Source organism: Syngnathus typhle, linkage group LG7 (genome assembly GCF_033458585.1).
Source record: "Syngnathus typhle isolate RoL2023-S1 ecotype Sweden linkage group LG7, RoL_Styp_1.0, whole genome shotgun sequence".
Classification (NCBI taxonomy): domain Eukaryota; kingdom Metazoa; phylum Chordata; class Actinopteri; order Syngnathiformes; family Syngnathidae; genus Syngnathus; species Syngnathus typhle.
This window is the reverse complement of record NC_083744.1, coordinates 7,225,891-7,231,530: the sequence shown is the minus strand read 5'-3', so window position 1 is coordinate 7,231,530 and position 5,640 is coordinate 7,225,891.

Genomic DNA, 5,640 nt, shown 5'->3' with positions numbered 1-5,640 from the left:
TTTATATATATATATATATATGTGTGTGTGTGTAAGAGTTATTAATATATTTGTTACATGTTAATATAAAGTTATAAATATATATAATATATAATAATCTATTGCAAGTCATGTTGCATCAGATTCACAATTGATAGAAAAATGTGAATATTAAGCCATTATTTTAAGTCAAGCCATGGTGTTTGTTGGTGTTGTGTCATTAGCCCTTCTGTTAAATTGCTGATGAGCACATTTGCACTCTATAAGGAGCCTTTGATGGCTTGAAATACATCCCATTAATCTTAGTTTGTTTCTGGGTTGCTACATTTAAAAAAATTTGAACCACTGTCCTTATATTGTTCTTGTCCATGTGGTTGTCCTTAATCCCACTATTTCTGGATCATCCTTCATCCATGTTGCAACAATGCTTACCATCTGGAGGCTATTATTTCCTCTTCATCCTGTAGCTTCCATCATAATTTTTACCTGTTTCAACAGTTTACCAAGAGCCATGCGTAAGTTTAGTTGACATCATTGATGAACATGCCTGTGCACGCTATCACACTGACCAAACATTCAGTCCATAGTGGCACTTGAACATGTGAATCTTTATCCATCTGAATGATGCTGAAGGACAAAGCCTACAAGCCATCATTTGGTACTTGCTTAACTTGCCAAATAATCTGTCTCGGCCCTCACTTAAGAAATCCCAATTAGTCAAACGAGTCATTAATTTTTAGCAGGGTGTTATTAAGATAAAGTTAATGAAGGTAAGGCTAATTAAGTCACGATGAATTGATGTTTCTGGGGAACCATTAGCACGTTATCTACTGCTGTTATCACACACTTGTCCGCTTTTACTGAAATACTTCAAAACTTTGTGTTGGTGACTTTGATGAAAGTTAATTTATCCATCTTCAAAACACTTTTACACATAATGGCTCTTCTTGATTAGTTTTTTTTTAAGTTTTAGTGCTATGCAGATTATTATGCAAAGATACATAATGCCTGCCCCTGACGTTTCTATGATGTTCCCAGAAAGTGAAGCAACAAAACACCCGAGAACACCAAAACTCGCATCGTGACAAGTTCTGCTGCGAATAGTATGGAATTCAGATTAAACCCTTATTCGTCATCTAATTAGAGGCCATCAAAATGTCTCCAGATGAGTGAACGGTTTGTTTCTGCCCTATGACATCACATGGAACAACACAACACAAACTTCTTACAGCAGCATAATTCATAAAAATCTATAAAGAACTATATTAAAGGGATGTACTAGTTGAACTATAAATCTGTCCAATATGGCAGTAAAAATGGTTGCAGTTGACAAGGCATGCAGAACAAGTAAATTCTCATAAAGTAGACAGGGATAGTTATTGCAATTATATCTTTTGCAAACTATTATGTCAATCTGAAATGAGCGTTGACAAGGCCACATTACAAGTTATGGGCCAGAACCAGATTCTAACCATACGTTGACCATGACATAAATATCCCAGTCTTGCAATTACAATTCTAAAATACATTTTAAAATGCAGGTATTTTTCCTTCCAACACACTCTGTAGGTACATTAGTAAACATTGAGTAAATCATTTTCTAAATTCCAACATCCTGATGCTGAGACATTTTTTTAGAGACATGCAGAATTTGTGAAAACAGGATTTTCCAAGTACCGTTTTTTTCCATGTATAATGCGCAAAATTTAACTAATTTATTGTCCTAAAATCTTCCTGAGGGAGAGCAGGAATTAGGCCGATGATATGATTGGATTTTTTTTTGTGTTGCGCTAAATAATCAATCACTTGTGGTCAACAGCTTCTCGACGAAAAGAGAACGAGAACTCGCATAATTGGGATGCTATTGACAAAAAAAAGTTGCTGGAGCTTTCACAACTTTTTTTTCATTTAGCGGTAGCCTAGCGTAACACAATGCATCACATACCACAGAGAGACAGACGGAACTTAAGATAGTTTAGTGATGTCCGTTTGGGGTAATTACTCAATTTCGCAATGTAGCAAACATTATGTTCTTTATTATGTGTTGTCCTTTATTCACATTGAATCAGTTCAGAATGTCCTTATTAGCCAGTGTCACGTCTGAAAGAACAACAAAAATATTCATCTGTGGTGAGTGGTGTGTAAACTAGAAACAATGCTTTGTGGAGCGGAAAAACTATTGCAGATGGGTGCCTTGGAATATAACTGAATATGGACCAATAAGAACTTTAATCAACTACATGAACTCATTTTTATTGACTCAGATATCCATATGGCTATCGAGATCGATGTCAAGGATGTACTCCTTGTATATAACTTTACTTTGATTTTGGCTTTGTTGTTTTTATTTACCAGTAGCTTGTAAACGAATTGCTTGTGCCTGTAACACCGACATTTGTTTTTGCAGGATTTTTTTCTAATCCTTACAGTACAAAACAAAAAACAAAAAAATGAAATTCAATAAACTATTATGATGTTTCCTTGTCATGCAACAAATAACAAAAGGCTTATATGAAGTACATTCGATTTCAACTGATTTTCAACTTTGATGTAGTTCCTGCAAGTCCGAATGAGAATTATTCTGGAGGATGTGATCGATTTGATTTTGATGGATTGCATCATGATGCAGTTCCCTGAATCAAATAGACTTGCCAGGAGATTTGGTACTTTTATTTGTGGTGATCATGAGCGGTTGGGTCAGAGCTGTGGAGTGTGGGTCATACACCAGAATAGAAAAGCTCCGGATGTCGGTGTGGTTGACTTTGCTTTCTTTTGTTTGGGTTTGAGTGCAAAGCAGCAGTATTATTACAATGTGTCTGCTCAGTGGAAACAAAGGTTCCCTTCATGTTTGTTCACCCGTAGGTCACTTAAGACTCTTTGGGTGCCATAATGAGGCACCCAAGCAAAACAAGCTAAATGCTTTGATGTAGAGATTTGGAAAGGGAATTGTAAGTGAGACTGGAGGAGTGTAGTTTGAGAAGTTTTAGGCAACTTCTCATTTTCAACATCTTTAGATGAACCACCCAAAGTACATCAAAATAAATCGCTTTTTCTGATTTTTGGACTATGAGTTGAGTTTTTTTTTTTTTTTTATCCTACATGGGGGACTGCAGTTCCTACATAGACAATAGGGACATCGCTGTGGTTGTTTGAGTTCAGGCCCAAACAACTGTTGCTGTGATCTGATCTTTCAACTTTGTCTCAACTAGAGGAAGTGTGTTATACGGGTCAATGTGGGCTGAAAAATAACTGCTTTCTAGTCTAATTTCAGTCAAAACATGCCTCTCGCCTCAGGTAATGCAGGTCATATCCATCCCCCACTCTTCACCGCTACCAACCCTACGAGGCTCAGTACAATTCGTCGAGGATATATTTCCCAAATTGGAGTTAAAAGGGGCTTTGAATGCTTTCCCAATGCTTACTTTGATGTCTACCGTTTTTCTCTTTAAATCCTAAAATGTATCTTGTCAAACATATGTTGGGAAAAGTGAACCTCAGATTTAACTTTCATGACGAGTTATTGCACAACACATGGTCAGTTCAGCACCTCCGTTTTTGTTTTTTGTATGAAAGTAAAGTTTGTTCAAAATTTCATTCTGAATCATGGATTTTCATTTTTCGTTGAGGTGTTTATGAACATAATGAAAGACTTTATTTTGTCTTTTATGCAGTCATTTTATGTCTGGTCTGTGTTTTTATTCCGTGCAGTGTTCATACCCGAACTCAAGCGGACAGCGACCAACGTCTACATTTGGTCCCAGGTCAATAGTTCAGATTAAGGCATTCACACTTGACCCAAATAATGTCCTAGCACAGCTATCATATTGTTTAACTATGCGAACAAAGTCTTAGTGATATAAGTAGTAAAACAAAACAGTGTGGTGGCTATTTGACGCTTGGGCTGCCCGAGCTTTCCTTTGGCTTTGTTTTGTCCAGTTACACATGACGGAACAAGGGTGCACAAATATTAGTGGGTCTATATGTGAGTCAAGGTTGTGGGTGAGGGTATAAATCTTGACGGAAGACTGCAGCAACATACATCCCCTTCTGTTTTGACCTTGCCTCAACACCGGGAGCCGCATTAAAAAAGATGACCGTGAATCGATGGATCATGGCCGTGAGACTCCACGGCTCTCGACAAGGTCAATCTTCTCCATCATTAGCTGTCGAAACATATAACGTTTAAAGGCTCTGTGGGTGCTGATTAGGTGCGATTACAATTCACGGAGAAGGACATTGAGTCGTTAGAAATTCGTACACATGAGACTATACATAATAAACATGTCAACAAATAATAAACATATGTGGTGACAGATTGCTTGATAAGAGAAAATGAACATTTCTTGCTATTGCAGATGTGCATGAAATTGTCTCTTAATCTTAGACTGAATTTGGAGTGACGTCAGATTATGAGTGAGAATGGGGACTCGTTAGCTACTGTGTGTCTCGCCACTGTGACCACAATGTTGAGGAAGGGCGGGGGTTTGTTGCCAGTCACGTTTGCTGAAGAGCAAATGTTATGTCTACTTCTCAAAGGAATACCATTACTTAGAACAGCTCTGGTTTTTAGAACTTTATGATTAATTTCCACCCACTGTTTCCAAACATTTTTTCTGCTTCACACCCAGAGTTAAATATGCCTGCTGGAGTAAAACTTCAAGAGCACGAACAAGACATAAAGACATGGCAAGTAGAGTGGCGACTAATGAAGCACTTTCCTACTGAGTTGCAGCATTTATTTTAAAAGGTCAGACTCTCATTTGTGAATGGGCACATTAGTCAAGTATTGTGACATGACATAATTTGCATTTCATTTCAAAGCATTACAGCAGCACTGGCATCATTAGTGTGACATAAATCCACGAGTTTGATGTTGATTTACATACAATGGGAAACAGAATCACAAATATTAGCATGGCTAAACTAAAGACTTGCAAATATCAGTTTACTTCTCTGACTGCCTTCTTGATATTGTCGATCAACTCTGTATGTGTGAGACTGGGTAAGGAGACAAACCAGAAAGTCAGGCCAGTATGCGCAACATGAGCAGAATAGTTTGAGCTTGTTTTTAAATTGTGTGGGCTCAAGAAACATTATACAATAATGTGATGAAAAATAGAACATACAGTATCTACTTTGCCACAATCGGAAAGAGTTTGCCAATTTCCTATTACTCCATCGACATGTTTTCATATTATTGATGGAGTTGGATCGAGAACGGTTGGAATGTCTCCTGAAAGGATAACTGCTGTCTTTAAAGCCCACAGAATGGAAAGTAGAGCCAGTCTGCGGGTACTGGCGCTACCGCCGGTGTCAGAAAAGAAAAGCTTGTGTGTGTGTTTTTGTTGATATCAGGCAGCCCCGGCGATTGAAATACGCATGAAATGATGCTTGTTCATGTCCTGCAATCATACAAATGCTGACATTGTGGATGGCTTTTGTTCCTGTACCTTCACTCGCTATCATGGAGCATGAGGTGGCCATTTCGAGGGTGTGGTTAGTTCGGCGTTGGAGCTGAAACAGTTCAGCATTGGCAGTAATTAATTTATGGCTCTGAGGTCTTTGCTGCGTTTCCATCCATTTTTTATTACGAAACAGTAAATAACCAACAGAGTGTGGTTTATGTAGTCATGAATTGTGCATGTGCCACTCTTGCGTGTC